This window comes from Ovis aries, chromosome 11, assembly GCF_016772045.2.
Source record: "Ovis aries strain OAR_USU_Benz2616 breed Rambouillet chromosome 11, ARS-UI_Ramb_v3.0, whole genome shotgun sequence".
Lineage (NCBI taxonomy): Eukaryota > Metazoa > Chordata > Mammalia > Artiodactyla > Bovidae > Ovis > Ovis aries.
In genome coordinates, this window is record NC_056064.1 from 48,325,172 (window position 1) to 48,341,598 (window position 16,427).

At 47.6% G+C, this 16,427-nt stretch overlaps 2 protein-coding genes across 3 annotated transcripts in view; one reads left to right on the forward strand and one right to left on the reverse strand.

The window, feature by feature from the left end:
• Nucleotides 1-16,427, reverse strand: part of PECAM1 (platelet and endothelial cell adhesion molecule 1) — a 99,428-nt gene that overhangs the window by 73,032 nt on the left and 9,969 nt on the right. The window lies entirely within an intron of this gene.
• Nucleotides 1-16,427, forward strand: part of MILR1 (mast cell immunoglobulin like receptor 1) — a 53,572-nt gene that overhangs the window by 7,057 nt on the left and 30,088 nt on the right. Inside the window, exon 2 of one of the 2 annotated variants that reach the window (XM_060395778.1) lies at nt 9,538-9,707. The exons of the other annotated variant lie outside the window; for it this stretch is intronic. The gene's annotated coding sequence lies outside the window, so the exon portion shown is untranslated. The remainder of the gene's footprint in view (nt 1-9,537; nt 9,708-16,427) is intronic. 2 annotated transcript variants of the gene reach the window in all.

The window sequence follows — 16,427 nt, forward strand, 5'->3', positions numbered from 1 at the left end:
CACCTGACCTGCCTCTTGAGAAATCTATATGCAGGTCAGGAAGCAACAGTTAGAACTGGACATGGAACAACAGACTGGTTCCAAATCGGGAAAGGAGTACATCAAGGCTATATATTGTCACCTTGCTTATTTAACTTCTATGCAGAGTACATCATGAGAAACGCTGGGCTGGATGAAGCACAAGCTGGAATCAAGATTGCCAGGAAAAATATCAATAACCTCAGATATGCAGATGACACCACCCTTACGGCAGAAAGCGAAGAAGAACTAAAGAGCCTCTTAAAAGTGAAAGAGGAGAGTGAAAAAGTTGGCTTAAAACTCAACATTCAGAAAACGAAGATCATGGCCTCTGGTCCCATCACTTCATGGGAAATAGATGGGGAAACAGTGGAAACAGTGGCTGACTTTATTTTGGGGGGCTCCAAAATCACTGCAGATGGTGACTGCAGCCATGAAATTAAAAGACGCTTGCTCCTTGGAAAAAAAGTTATGACCAACCTAGATAGCATATTGTAAAGCAGAGACATTACTTTGCCAACAAAGGTCCATTTAGTCAAAGCTATGGTTTTTCCAGTAGTCATGTATGGATGTGAGAGTTGGACTATAAGGAAAGCTAAGCAGCAAAGAATTGATGCTTTTGAACTGTGGTGCTGGAGAAGACTCTTGAGAGTCCCTTGGACTGCAAGGAGATACAAAAGATCTAAAGGAAATTTTAGATCCTAAAGGAAATCAGTCCATCCTAAAGGAAATCAGTCTATCCTAAAGGAAATCAGTCCTGAATATTCATTGGAAGGACTGATGTTGAAGCTGAAACTCAAATACTTTAGCCACCTGATGCAAAGAACTGACTCATTGGAAAAGACCCTGATGCTGGGCAAGACTGAAGGCAGGAGGAGAAGGGGATCACAGAGGATGAGATGGTTGGATGGCATCAGCGACTCGATGGACGTGAGTTTGAGCATGCTCCGGGAGTTGGTGATGGATAGGGAAGCCTGGTGTGCTACAGTCCATGGGGTTACAAAGAGTCAGACAGCTGAGCAACTGAACTAAACTGACTCTCAATTGTAGGATGTGGGATCTAGTTCCCTGACCAGGGATTGAACCTAGACCTCTTGCATTGGGAGTGAGGAGTCTTAGCCACTGGACCCGCAGAGAAGTCCCTCCAGTTACATTTTAATTTCACAGAAGCAACAAGTGATTTTTTGGTGTGTCTCACATTTTGCATGGGACATTCCCAGTGATTATTCATTGTTGATTAGAAACTCATATGAAACTAGGCATCCTGTATGTTAACTGACAGCCCTCACTCAGGACCTCTTGTGGGTAGCAGTCCATGTCAGGAATGCTTCTGCTAACCTGGAATCACAAGTAGAAAAGTCAGAACTTCTAGGGGCTAACGCCATCCATTCCCAATTTTTGCTTTTTTGGTTATTTGAATGGACATCAGGGGGAAACACAGGCTTCCTTGATGGCTCAATGGGTAAGGAATCTGCCTGCAATGCAGGAGACAAAGGTTTGATCCCTGGGTCAGAAAGATCCCTTGGAGAAGGAAATGGCAACCCACTGCAGTATTCTTGCCTGGGAAATCCCATGGACCGAGGAGCCGGGTGGGCTACAGTCCAAAGGATTTCAAAGGGTCGGACACAAATGATCACGAGCAGAGAGGGACACAGAGTGGGAAATAAGGCACTAAGCCAGCTGCAGACCAGAGGGAGTGTCAGGAACGCTCCGCTCGAGGCCAGGCCCCATCAGGAAGAAGTATCGATGATGCCCTAGAAGAAAAGGTGGCGTCTCTCAGTCCAAGCAGATACCAGGCCAAGCTCCAGGAAAGACAAAGGCCTGGCTCTGCACACCAGAGGTTTGGAGAGGAGGCTGCCCTATCCCTGGATATACTTCAGTTCCTGCCTTGGTGGAGTTTATAGTCTAATTGGAGAGGCATGAAACCCAAGTACCCAAGAAAGTGAATTCATAGCCACAAAGTGTGTTAATTGTTATAAAGAAACAGAAACTGGCACAGTGATAGAGGAAAGTCAGAGGGGTGGTGGATGGGGAGTTGGCTTCCTTAGACTGGATAGTTGTGTGCGTACTAAGTCACTTCAGTTCAGTTGTGTCTGACTTTTGATCTCATGGACAGGCTCCTCTGTTCATGCAGTCCTCCAGTCAAGAACATTGAAGTGGGCTGCCATTCTCTTTTCCAGGGGATCTTTCTGACCCAGGATCAAACCCGGGTCTCCTGCATGGCAGGCAGATTCTTTACCATCTGAGACCAGGAAAGCCCTGGCCAAGAGCAAAGCAGCCACCATTTTTCCAACCTGTTCTCTTAAAGCTCTGGGCTTTAGAAATCCATCCTTCTCCTAACATTTTATTTATCTTATTTATTTTTTCGGCTGTGCTGGGTCTTTGGTTGCAGTATGCAGGCTTTTTTCTTGCATCACACGGGCTCTCTAGTTGCAGTGCATGGGTCCACGCCTTGTGGGTTCTTAGTTCCCCAACCAGGAATGGTAACCCTCGTCCCCAGCAATGGAAGGCGGATTCTTAACCACTGGACCACGACGAAAGTCCCCACCCTTCTCCTAACATTTTAATATTAATATTAGGGATTGAGGAGAAGTAGCAGAAACACAGAAGGCAGGAAACAGGAATGTTGGCTGATGGCTGCTGTTCATATCATCTCTCTATGACTTGCTCACCTCTGCACATAGACTCTAGGAGTTTAAGAAAGAAAAACACTTTCAAGTACTTAAAACACTGCCTGCTGGAGTGGTTCTCAGTCTAGCCTGGGTGTGGGTAGCCAGCCCAACCGGCTTTCGTGGGGTCAGCAGAAGTGCATTTCCATTTCTTATCATAATCATCTATGTGTCAGCTCGATTTTAACAGGAAATCTGGCTAGGGCAGCCGCAGAGGAAGCAGAGGTCAGGAGTTGTGAGGGCCCTCTCATCTTGGTTCTCAGCAGACCCCTCCATCCCCTGCTTTGAAAGGAAACAATGGTTCTTGCCTAAGAGGCTTCACCTCCCCAGCCTTTTGGGCCAAGCAGGTTGGTGCTATTCCTGGGCTGGACCTCCAGCTGATGGAGGTGTTGGGGTGGGGCAAACTGGTCCCCCTCTCATATTTAGCCTAAAACTCAGAAAATATACTGAGTTTTAATAAAGGAGGTGGGGTGGAGGTAAGGAATCCTAAACCCACAGATCACAGGGGCCTGTGCAAAACTCCAGCAGGGACTTCCCTGGTGGTCCAGTGGTTAAGAATCTGCCTCCTAGTGCAGGGGACACAGATTTGACTCCTCGTCCGGGAAGATGCCACATGCCATGGGGCAACTGAGCCCATGTACCACAACTACTGAAGCCCGAAATCTATAGCCCATGCTCAGAAACAAGAGAAGCCATCACAGTGAGAAGCCCACAGACCACAACTAGAGAAAAGCCTGCACGCAGCGATGAAGACCCAGTGCAGTCACAAGTCAGTCAGTCCAGCAGGTTATTTATTAGGGATGTAAAAACTTTATGTTGTATCTAAGCATTTCCTAAAATCTTTCCTAATGAGTTATGGCTCTCACTGTGTGCAGAACATCAATAAAGCCTTCATCAAAGAAACACACACACACATACACACACACATATACAGAGGGGGCCCAGACCTCTGTGGCTGGAATAAATTTAGGGAAGGGTGGAGAACAGGGAGTCTAGGCCAGATGCAACAGCTTGGCTGGTGAGGGTCACGCCCAGGAGGAGTTAGGTCATGTATTAAGGGCTAGATGAGGCCAGAGTCATGAAGGAGGAGGGGACAGGAGGAGAGGTGCTCAGTGAAGCGACGGAAATGGGGTTCGAGCACCCAGTAGATAGTACAGATCAGAGCAGAACTCTTACAGGTTGGCAGAGAGCAGTTTCAGTTACCAGGGAGGAAGTAGAAATGACCAAATATCAGCAAATATCTTCTAAAAGTAGGTCAGAACACATTAACCTGGTTTCTTCTGTAGTTAGAGTTACTAACAATCTAGGGTTACTAGATTGTTGAGTGAGTAAATCCTGCAGGTGTAGGGCTTGTGGATTTCAGCAAGATGTCTGACTGGGTGTGTCCTGGGGTCCTCATGGAGAAGAATGTGGCATCTATCGTGTGTGGCATCTATCTAAATAGCTTTGATCAAGGTCAATTCAAAAGATATCTGTAGGAACCTCCCTGGCGGTCCAGCGGTTAAGACTCTGTGCTTCCAAAGCAGAGGGTGCAGGGTTCCATCCCTGGTCAGGGAACTAGGATCCCACATGCCACATGGCATGGCCAGAAAATAAAAATAAATAAGTAACTAACCAAGTAAAGGTTCACAGAAGTGGTGCATCACTGATCCAAGATGACATTAAAAAAAAAAAAAAGACATCCCATAGTGGAGTGCCACATGGCTCTAAGAACATGCTGACTGGACCCCTGAATGACGCAGCACGGAGAAAGATAGATGCGTAAGAGGCCAAATGACAGGATCAGTAGTAAAAAGTCGTCACTAGGAGGGTGCAATGCGCCAAATGATGATGCACAATAGAAAGCTAAAGTTCCTCAAAGCTGACCTTGCATATACAGGATGATGACGAGAGACATGTTGCTTAACAGCAGGATATGTAGTGGAAAGACTGATGAGTTTGAAAGGAGTGTGGCTGCCATCCTGGTTGATGGCATTAATGAAAGTAAAGAGTTCAGAAGAGGGGAGAAGACCGCCCCACTATATTTTGTCACACACGCCCAGTTCAGGGGATGACGCCCCAAAGCATATGGAGGGGTGATCAAAATGCCACAGGCAAGGGACCTTCAAAAACCACATCATAAGAGGAGCATTTGAAGGAAGTGGAAATGCTAAGACCAAGAAGGAAGATTTGGGAAGATCTGATGATTATCTTTAAATATTGAATTATTTATTCATTCATTTTAAATTTTTATTTATTTTTTATAGTAGGTCCTTGTTGATTATCTATTTTAAATATACCAGTGTTCACATGTCAAACCAAACTCCTAATCTATCCTTCCCCTCACTCTTCCCCTGCCATAACCATAAGCTCAATTCTGTTAAGTCTATGAGTCTGTTTCTATTTTGTAAGTAAGTTCATTTGTATAATTTTTTTAGAATTCACATAGAAGTGCCATCATATGATATCTGTCCTTCTCTGTCTGGCTAACTTCACTTAGTATGATAATCTCCAAGTCCATCCAAGTTGCTGCAAATAGCATTATTTCATTCTTTTTAATGGCCAAGTAATATTCCATTGTATATACGTGTGTGTGTGTGTGTGTGTGTGTGTATCACATCTTCTTTATCCATTCCTCTGCTGATGGACATTTAGGTGGCTTCCATGTCTTGGCCAAAACAGTGCTGCAATGAATGTTGGGAGGAATTTATTCTTCTGAACCATGTTTTTCTTTGATATATGCTTCAGAGTGGGATTGCTAGATCACACAGTAACTCTTTTTAGTTTTTTAAGGCACCTCCATACTGTTCTCCAAAGCGGCTGCACCAATTTACATTCCCACCAACAGTGTAGGAGGGTTCCCTTTCTCCACACCTTCTCCAGCATTTATTATTTGTGGATTTTTTCGCTGATGGCCATTCTGACAGGTGTGAGGTGATATCTCCTTGTAGTTTTGATTTGCATTTCTCAATTGCATTGGTCGTATGCGAAAGAGGAATGGGACTTATATTTTTTAACCTTACAGTAGAAATTATAGGGAGATCTATTTTAGTTAGATGTCTGTGACACAGCGGGTGAGGGAAAGTTAGCTGAGAAGCGGGGAGACATTTCCAGAGGGCTGCGGAGTCTCCTCTGCATCCAACTCCAGCAGCCACGTGGGCAGACCTGCTCTGTCCCGGGAAAACCGGCTACTACGCGTTTCTTCATCTTCAGAGCCAAATATTTGTCAAAGCCAATGCCATGCGTCAGAGCAGAGTGAGAGCAGTGATCCTGCTGACTGCCAGGATTGAAGACAAAGGAAAGAAGACAGTTGTCCTCATCCCGAAGGTCACTAAGTGGCCTCCGTTGCTTATAAGTGGGGCCGGGATCACCACTCCGGTTGGATGCTGAGAAGACCCAGGAAGCTGTTCACGGAGCTCAGGCACCACCTGCCAGATGCCGTGAGAAGTCATCTCTGTCCCTGCTGTGGAAACCCAAGCAGATCCGTCTGACCAACCGAACAGCAGACGTGACAGGAAGAGACAGGAAAGACAAGAAGGAAAGCAGAAAGCAGCCCAAGTGCTCAGTCTTCATCTCAGGGGGCTGGGGTGCCTGCCGGGGTGGCAGAATGACCACAGTCGCCGAGGAGACGCAGAGAAATCTCAACAGCTACCTGAGGAAGAAAGGGCCCATCTGGGGGCGAGGGTGACAGAGGGAGGCCAACTGGCTGACTCGGTGCGGGCGGTGGCGGCTTGGCTTTGAGGGAGAATCTAGGTACAGGAGACTGGCGGGAAGTTCTCCTCTGGGCAGTGAGACGTAATTTTCCCTCACAGCCCCCTTCAGACAACCTTCAGTGAAGGCTTTTGAAGCATTGTTCTCAAGAGACTGGGAGAGGGGGGGTTCTACTAAAATGTACTGAGCACTCAGTACTCCTCATGGACTGTCTCATTTAATCCTGTGGATCAGACGCTAGAATTATCCTCACTGCACAGGAGAGAAACGAGAGTCTTGAAGAGGTTAGCACACTTGCTCACCACCCCATGGGTGGTTTAAGTCCATTGGAACGCCGGCTGCCTGATTCCAGACCTAAGCCCTGAACTCTACACCTGATGCCTCTGGAAGAAAAACATTTCAGGGCTTCTTGAAATGTACCACCATAGGGAAATCTTTGGCTTAGAACAAAGACCGAAGGGGTCAAAGCCTACAAAAGTTGAAATGCACGGAATATGAGATATTTATTCACCCAGGTTATTTTAGGATGCCATCCTTCAATGTGTTTTATACAACTGTCTCAGTGTTTCCTGTTTCTTTACAGCTTCATTACCTGATTAAACAAAATTAAAACAGATACATCCCAATAAAAAAGGCAGCCAAGTTGGAGGATGAGACTATGCACAGGAAACTGTGCTCCCAGACAGACATGAGGCTCATGTGATTTAAGACCAAGCCCGCAGCCTGTATAAACATTTCCAACTCTGAGAACGTGGGAACACACATTGGTCTCAAATAGATCCCTCACAGACCCCAAGGATCTTCTTTAATTAGAGCTGTATATTTCAAAAAATGGAAAAGCTGCCCAGAAAAAATTTAAATGTAGAATCACACACACACAAAGTTTTTGTGTGAATGTTCACAGCAGCTCTATTTGTCATTTCAGCTTTCTGGAAAAACTGGGGTCCATCCAGATATCCTTCAGTGAATAAATGTTGGTTACATGCACACCATGGAATATTCCTCAGCAATGAAAAGGAACAAACTATTGATACAGGCAACTATTTGGATGAATCTCCAGGACAATAAATAGGCTGAGTGGAAAAGAGCCAGTCCCTTAAATATGATCCTATTTGCATAACATTTTTGAAATAACAGAAGTTTAGGGATGGAGGCCAAATGGGCAGTTTCCAGAGGTTGGAGTGGGGACAGGGGAGGGAATGGGTGTACCTAAAGAAGGGCAACAGGAGGATGCTTGTGGCTTGGGAACTGTGTACTGCCTACAGCGATGGATACCTGAACCTACATGGTAATAAAGCTGTTAAGAACTTTACACACACTGAAACACAATGAGGAACAGTAAAACTGGAAGATTTACTGGTGGGTTGTATCAATGTCAGGGTCCGGTAACATTATACTGCAACATTAAGATGGTACCACTGCGGAAACCTGCTTAAAATATATTTTAGGGCTCTCTATATTATGTATTATAAATGCACAAGAATCTAACGTTAGCTCAATAAAGATCACTATTAAAGGACTTCCCTGGTGGCCCAGTGCTTAAGAACCTGCCTGCCAGGCTTCTCTGAAGGCTCAGTGGTAAAGAATCTGCCTGCCAGTGCAAGAGACACAGGTTCAATTCCTGGTCCGGGAAGGTTCCACATGTGTCAAAGCAAACAGGCCCATGCCTCACAACTATTGAGCATGTGCTCCAGAGCCCGTGAATGGCAACTACTGAGACCTCAAGCCACAACTACTGAAGCCCACATGCTCTAGAGACCATGCTCCACAACAAGAGAAGCCACGGGGATGAGAAGCTGTGCACTGCAACTAGAGAATAACCTGTGCAGCAACAAAGACCCAGCACAGCCCAAAACAACATAAAAATTAAAAAAAAAAAAGTCTGCCTGCCAGTGTGGGGAACAGGGGGGTTTGGTACCTGATTTGAGAAGATTCCACATGCTGCAGGGCAACTAAGCCCTTGTACCGCAACTACTGAGCCCACGTGCCTAGAGCCCAGGCCCCACAGTAAGGGAAGCCCCTGCAGTGAGAAGCCCGCCTGTAGCTAGAGAGTAGCCCCTGCTCGCTGCAGCTAGAGAAAGCCCACATGCGGCAAGAAGGACCCAGCGCAGCCAAAAATAAATTAATTAATAAATATATTTTTTAATTGCTATTTTTTTTTAAATGGACTGGTCCCCTGTCCCAGAAGGATTCCAGTGCTGGTTGTATGCCCCCTGACGAAGGTATTGTTGGGGAGTTTACTGCATGGGGCGGCCCTTCCAGTTCTCCTGAGGTCTTGTGGGGATTGAGACCCTTCCAGGGCAGTGAGGAGGTAGCTGAGCATTGCACGAGGGTCCTCCGTTTCTCCCAGTCCACAAACATACAGGGAGAATCAGAGACAAGTAGAATGTCCTCCTTACAGACGCTTGTTCTCTTACACCAAGAGAAAGAGGTGAGCTGAGTGGCTCTGAAGGTATTTGGCAGGGCTACCTCTGTCACCGTCTGCTTTCTCCTAAAGGCTGGGCTTCCCTGGGGTCTGGGGGTTCAGGCAGCTCCCCCGACAAAAACAAAACATGAATGTTCAGGTTGCTACTTAGAATCTGGAAGAAGCTTGGAAATCCTCTCCCCAATAAAAGAACCTTCTAGGTGGAAAGAGAACAGGAACATTTTGAGACCTAGGAAAGATGTGGATGTTCGAGGAGGCAAAGGGGTTTTGAACATTGTCCTTCCTAGCTGAAGTGCACAAGCTTCTCCTAAAGGAAGTGTTTCCTTCCTGGATAATTTCAAGACCAGTTTCATGTAGATGGTTATTCCTGATGGACCTCTTAAACAGTGAAATGGATAAATGTGAGGTGTCCCTTAGACTCCTCTTCCCCCCATAGGTTGAGGCCAAGAGAGACATCCCTTAGGGGAACTTACAGACAAGGCCCCTGAGCTGGCCACAACCTGTCCAGGCAGCCCAAGTGGACCAGGCACTGTCTCAGGACTTCCTGGCCAGGGAGCTTCCTTCATGGTCTCTGGGGTCCCCGTTCACCACATGCCCTGTGTCCTTATACCAGGACCCAGCCCAGTATGTGTGATGGAAGACTCAGGGTACCAACCTCTTTTTTTTGGCCGCCACACTATGTGGCATGTGGGATCTTATTTCCCTAACCAGAGGTCAAACCTTTGCTTCCTGCAGTGGAAGAGCAGAATCTTAACCACTGGACTACCAGGGAAATCCCCCAGGCACCAGCCTTTAAGGAATGTCCTGAGTCCTGGACCGACCCCAGCAAAGCCAGCTCTCACCCGGCCTACAGCTGACGGCGCCTAAAACTCACGGGAAAGTGGACGTGATAGATGGTGACACAGGTAGAAGTCTCCTCTGAGTACCCTCTGGCCTGCATCTGCATCTCCCTGTATCCACATCTGCCTTCTGTGTGCCCTCAAAGAAGGCTCAGCCCCCACAAAGGCGCTTTGCGTTTACTGCCACCTAACACAATGCGGACTACCTGCATCTGCCTGTAAATCCATTTTTAAAGTGCAGCGAGGAAAGCTGAAGGAAGGGGAAAGACAGGGCCCCAGTTCAGCCCTGGAGGCTGCATTGTTCTCACACCAGCGTTGTTTCCCCCCACAACCCCTGGGGAATCAAATGGGATTGTTTTTCCCCAAGACCGAGCTCTTCAGGTGTGAGCTCCTGGACAACGGTGGTGACTGTGACGTTTCTGCAACAGGAAAGAGGAAGGAACTGTTGATCTGCGTAGCCAGGGCACCAACAATGTGTGCCCTCCCCCCACCCCCCCAGCCAGCAAAGAGGAAAAGAGCCAGTGTCCATAGTGATAAATCACTGGGAAGCCGGAGGGGGAGAGTCGGCAACAGGATTTTTCCTTTCCTCTGGTTACCCTGTAAACACCATCCCAGCTCCAGAGTCTGGCAGCAGCTGGGTGCCTCTCCAGGCTGACTCCAGAACCACAGGTAGAGGAAGAGGGAGGGGTCACAGCTAGATGGAAATCTACATGGAAAACCCTCCACTGCTGACAGCTGAAGGGAAGGGGCTTGGGCTCCTCTTAAAGGTGATCATCGGGCCCAGCAGGACGTTACACCTGAGTGGCCACGTGCCAACTGTTAAGCTCCCCCATGTATGCCACCCACATTATTCTAGTTCACAGGTTTCCCAGGTGGCTTGAGTGGTAAAGGATCTGCCTGCCAAAGCAGGAGATACAGGTTTGATCCCTGGGTTGGGAAGATCCCCTGGAGAAGGAAATGGCAATCCACTCTAGTATTCTTGCCTAGGAAATCCCACAGACAGAGAAGCCTGGTAGGCTACAGTCCATGGGGTCACAAAGAGTCGGACACAACTTAGCACGAGCCCCTAAAAGCCCTGCCATGATCCTGGGTTCTATTATGTGAGCCGCACACATACGGGTAGTACTGGCCTTTTGCAACAGAAGAACAGGCCTGGAGAGGGAGGGAGATGGGCCAGGGACAACTCACCAAGTTAAGACACTTGCTGCAAGTTGCTCCTGAAAGTCTTCAGGGCTGTCACCTGAGACTCTTTCCCTTGCTTAAGTTAGACTACGTTTCCCAAGGAAAAGTCCAGCTTTTTGGAAACGCTCTGAAATGTCTGTCCGGAGCCTTGCCGGTTACTCTTCTTTGGGCCTTGTTTATTCTGTGCCTCTTACCTTCGCATATGCCATTCCCTCTGCTTGGAATGCTGTTCCCTCCCTCTCTGGTCAGCTAACCCCTCATGCAAGATGCCTGGGAAGGATTCCCGATGGTTCAGACACCTCACTTTCTGGGCTCCCACAGAATTTACCCCAACACCATGTGAGTCAGCATAGAGTGGTAGTAAGAAAATGCTAGGGCCAGACTCACTAAGCGCGGGCGGCTGCGAGTAAGCGCGGGCGGCTGTGAGTAAGCGTGGCTGAGAGGATCTAGCCCACGTCCGAGGTCAGGGGCAGCGGCCTAGAGTGCCAGGCTGCGACGGCGCAGGAACAGCCGAGAGGAGCTACCCTGCGTCCGAGGTCAGGGGCGGCGGCCGGGAGGAGACAGCCCGAATCCGAGGTCAGGGGTGGCGCCCCAGAGGAGCTACCCTGCGTCCGAGGTCAGGGGCGGCGGCCCGGAGGAGACACCCAGAGTCCGAGGTCACTGGTGGCCGGGAGGAGCTACCCCGCGTCCCAGGCCAGTGGCGGCCGGGAGGAGACACCCTGCGTCTGAGATCAGGGGCAGCTAGGAAAAGCCACCTCGCGCCGGAGGCCAAGGGCGGTGACCTTGAAGAGCCACCCTGAGCCAAGGCCAGGGGCGGCAGCAGGGAGGAGCCACCCACGCCCGAGGCCAGGCCGGGAGGAGCAACCCGAGGAGGGAGGAGCAACCCGAGGAGCGAGGAGCGGTGGCTGCGCAGGCACAGGAGGGCCTAGAGGAGCTATCCCACATTGAAGGTCAGGAACGGTGGTGGTAAGGAGATACCCCTCGTCCAAGGTAAGAGAAAGGCAAGTAAGATGGTAAGTGTTGCAAGAGGGCATCAGAGGGCAGACACACTGAAACCATACTCACAGAAAACTAGTTAATCTAATCACACTAGGACCACAGCCTTGTCTAACTCAATGAAACCAAGCCGTGCCCTGTGGGGCCACCCAAGACAGGCAGGTCATGGTGGAGAGGCCTGACAGAATGTGGTCCACTGGAGAAGGAATGGCAAGCCACTTCAGTATTCTTGCCTTGAGAACCCCATGAACAGTATGAAAAGGCAAAATGATAGGATACCAAAGAGGAACTCCCCAGGTCATTAGGTGCCCAATATGCTACTGGAGATCAGTGGAGAAATAACTCCAGAAAGAATGAAGGGATGGAGCCAAAGCAAAAACAATACCCAGCTGTGGATGTGACTGGTGATAGAAGGAAGATCTGATGCTGTAAAGAGCAATATTGCACAGGAACCTGGAATGTCAGGTCCATGAGTGAAGGCAAACTGGAAGTGGTCAAACAAGAGATGGCAAGGGTGAACGTCGACATTCTAGGAATCAGCGAACTAAAATGGACTGGAATAGGTGAATTTAACTCAGATGACCATTACATCTACTACTGCGGGCAGGAATCCCTCAGAAGAAATGGAGTAGCCATCATGGTCAACAAAAGAGTCCGAAATGCAGTACTTGGATGCAATCTCAAAAACGACAGAATGATCTCTGTTCATTTCCAAGGCAAACCATTCAATATCACAGTAATCTAAGTCTATGCCCCAACCAGGAACGCTGAAGAAGCTGAAGTTGAATGGTTTTATGAAGACCTACAAGATCTTTTAGAACTAACACCCAAAAAAGATGTCCTTTTCATTATAGGGGACTGGAATGCAAAAGTAGGAAGTCAAGAAACACCTGGAGTAACAGGCAAATTTGGCCTTAGAAATGCAGAATGAAGCAGGGCAAAGACTAATAGAGCTTTGCCAAGAAAATGCACTGGTCATAGCAAACACCCTCTTCCAACAACACAAGAGAAGACTCTACACATGGACATCACCAGATGATCAACACCGAAATCAGATTGATTATATTCTTTGCAGCCAAAGATGGAGAAGCTCTATACAGTCAACAAAAACAAGATCAGAAGCTGACTGTGGCCCAGATCATGAACTCCTTATTGCCAAATTCAGACTTAAATTGAAGAAAGTAGGGAAAACCGCCAGACCATTCAGGTATGACCTAAATCAAATCCCTTATGATTATACAGTGGAAGTGAGAAATAGATTTAAGGGTCTAGATCTGAGAGAGTGCCTGATGAACTATGTAATGAGGTTCGTGACATTGTACAGGAGACAGGGATCAAGACCATCCCCATGGAAAAGAAATGCAAAAAAGCAAAATGGCTGTCTGGGGAGGCCTTACAAATAGCTGTGAAAAGAAGAGAGGCCAAAAGCAAAGGAGAAAAGGAAAGATAGAAGCATCTGAATGCAGAGTTCCAAAGAATAGCAAGAAGAGATAAGAAAGCCTTCTTCAGCGATCAATGCAAAGAAATAGATGAAAACAACAGAATGGGAAAGACTAGAGATCTCTTCAAGAAAATTAGAGATACCAAGGGAACATTTCATGCAAAGATGGGCTCGATATAGGACAGAAGTGGTCTGGACCTAACAGAAGCAGAAGATATTAAGAAGAGGTGGCAAGAATACACAGAAGAACTGTACAAAAAAGGTCTTCACGACCCAGATAATCATGATGATGTGATCACTAATCTAGAGCCAGACATCTTGGAATGTGAAGTCAAGTGGGCCTTGGAAAGCATCACTACGAACAAAGCTAGTGGAGGTGATGGAATTCCAGTGGAACTGTTTCAAATCCTGAAAGAGGATGCTGTGAAAATGCTGCACTCAATATGCCAGCAAATTTGGAAAACTCAGCAGTGGCCACAGGACTGGAAAAGGGCAGTGTTCATTCCAATTCCAAAGAAAGGCAATGCCAAAAAATGCTCAAACTACCGCACAATTGCACTCATCTCACATGCTAGTAAAGTAATGCTCAAAATTCTCCAAGCCAGACTTCAGCAATACATGAACCGTGAACTCCCTGATGTTCAAGCTGATTTTAGAAAAGGCAGAGGAACCAGAGATCAAATTGCCAACATCTGTTGGATCATCGAAAAAGCAAGAGAGTTCCAGAAAAACATCTATTTCTGCTTTATTGGCTATGCCAAAGCCTTTGACTGTGTGGATCACAAGAAACTGTGGAAAATTCTGAAAGAGATGGGAATACAGACCACCTGACCTGCCTCTTGAGATATCTGTACGCAGGTCAGGAAGGAACAGTTAGAACTGGACATGGAACAACAGACTGGTTCCAAATAGGAAAAGGAGTACGTCAAGGCTGTATATTGTCAATGTCACCCTGCTTATTTAACTTCTATGCAGAGTACATCATGAGAAACGCTGGACTGGAAGAAACACAAGCTGGAATCAAGATTGCCGGGAGAAATATCAATAACCTCAGATATGCAGATGACACCACCCTTATGGCAGAAAGTGAAGAGGAGCTAAAAGCCTCTTGATGAAAGTGAAAGAGGAGAGTGAAAAAGTTGGCTTAAAGCACAACATTCAGAAAACGAAGATCATGGCATCTGGTCCCATCACTTCGTGGGAAATAGATGGGGAAACAGTAGAAACAGTGTCAGACTTTTTTTGGCTGGCTCCAAAATCACTGCAGATGGTGACTGCAGCCATGAAATTAAAAGATGCTTACTCCTTGGAAGAAAATTTATGACCAACCTAGATAGTATATTCAAAAACAGAGACATTACTTTGCCGACTAAGGTCCGTCTAGTCAAGGCTATGGTTTTTCCTGTGGTCAGGTATGGATGTGAGAGTTGGACTGTGAAGAAGGCTGAGCGCCGAATAATTGATGCTTTTGAACTGTGGTGTTGGAGAAGACTCTTGAGAGTCCCTTGGACTGCAAGGAGATCCAACCAGTCCATTCTGAAGGAGATCAACCCTGGGATTTCTTTGGAAGGACTGATGCTAAAGCTGAAACTCCAGTACTTTGGCCACCTCATGCGAAGAGTTCACTCATTGGAAAAGACTCTGATGCTGGGAGGGATTGGGGGCAGGAGGAGAAGGGGACGACCCAGGATGAGATGGGTGGATGGCGTCACTGACTCGATGGACGTGAGTCTGAGTGAGCTCTGGGAGTTGGCGATGGACAGGGAGGCCTGGCATGCTGCGATTCATGGGGTCGCAAAGAGTCGGACATGACTGAGCGACTGGACTGAACTGAACTGAGGGCCAGACGAGCTGTGTGATCTAGGGGACTTGATCTCTCTGAGCCTCCACTTCCTCATAGGCAGGATGGAGAAAACGATAGTACAGCAAGTCCCCTGCATACACACGAGTTCTGTTCTGAGAGTGGATGCCTTTAGTCCGATTGTTCCTAAATTCAATGAAATTAGCCTAGGTACCTAAATAACACAATTTAGTATATAGTACTATACTGTCATAGGTGTATAATACTTTTCACACAAATAATACATATAAAAAAACACAAAAAAATGAAGGAAACATTTCTAATCTTACAGTAGAGTACCTTGAAAAATACAGGAGTACCAGCTACATCACCACTGCTTTTACGCTTGCTTCCGGACATCCTAGGCTTAAAATAAAGATACTGTACTGCTATACTCTATACAGTACCATGAAGTACCCGAAAGCACAACTACTCGTAGAGGATGCGTGCACGCGATTGTGTACGTCGGACACGTGAACTAAGTTACGTGATTGGATGTGCAAACGCACGTGCGCATGTTTGAAAGTTCTCAAGTTGAAGGTTCGTACGGCAGGGACTTGCTGTACCTGCCGTCTAGCACTGGTGAGGATTTGATGTTAACACATATAGAGCACTTAGAAAACGCTGGCATACAGCATTTTCGTGCTCAGTAAACACAGGCTGCTAAAGGATCAGCTGTCTTAAGGCGGGGACCTTCTCTGTTGCCAACCCTCAGATGGAGCGGCTGTAGCCCTCAGTGGGGTGTTCAGCAGTATGTGTCAGAAGAACTCTGAATTCGTGGAAGCCTGCTTTCAGTTGCCATGTCCACACCAGGCACAGTATGAGTGTATGAGCTTGACACACACTATCTCACTTCGTGGAGTCGCTCCAAGATTGGGCCCAGGAAGCCAGGCATCAGCACTCACCCTGTGAGGCGTGTGGGGGTCCTTGATCGGCCCCTCAGATTGCCTGAGAACCCTTCCCATCCTCCTTGCCTGCCCGCCCTGGTTGGGCCGGGAAAGGCTCCCCTCTCAGAGCCAGGCCAGGCGGCTCTCGGCCTTCACCAAAGCCGGGCTGCCCCGGCAGTCTGCAAACACCGAGAGAGACTGAAATGATCCACGTAACGGCACCCCAAGGCCTGCTTTCTGGGCCCACCGAAGTCACCACACCGTGACTGGGAGGTGTGTGGTGGGACAATGTAATCCAAACCGCGTGTGGGGTGGCTGGTCCTCTCCGTGGTCTCACATCCAGAAAAAATGAAACCAAACTCTTCACGCAAATACTTCAGTGGTTTAGTCGCTAAGACGTATCCGACCCTTGCGGCCCCATGGACTATAGCGCACCAGGC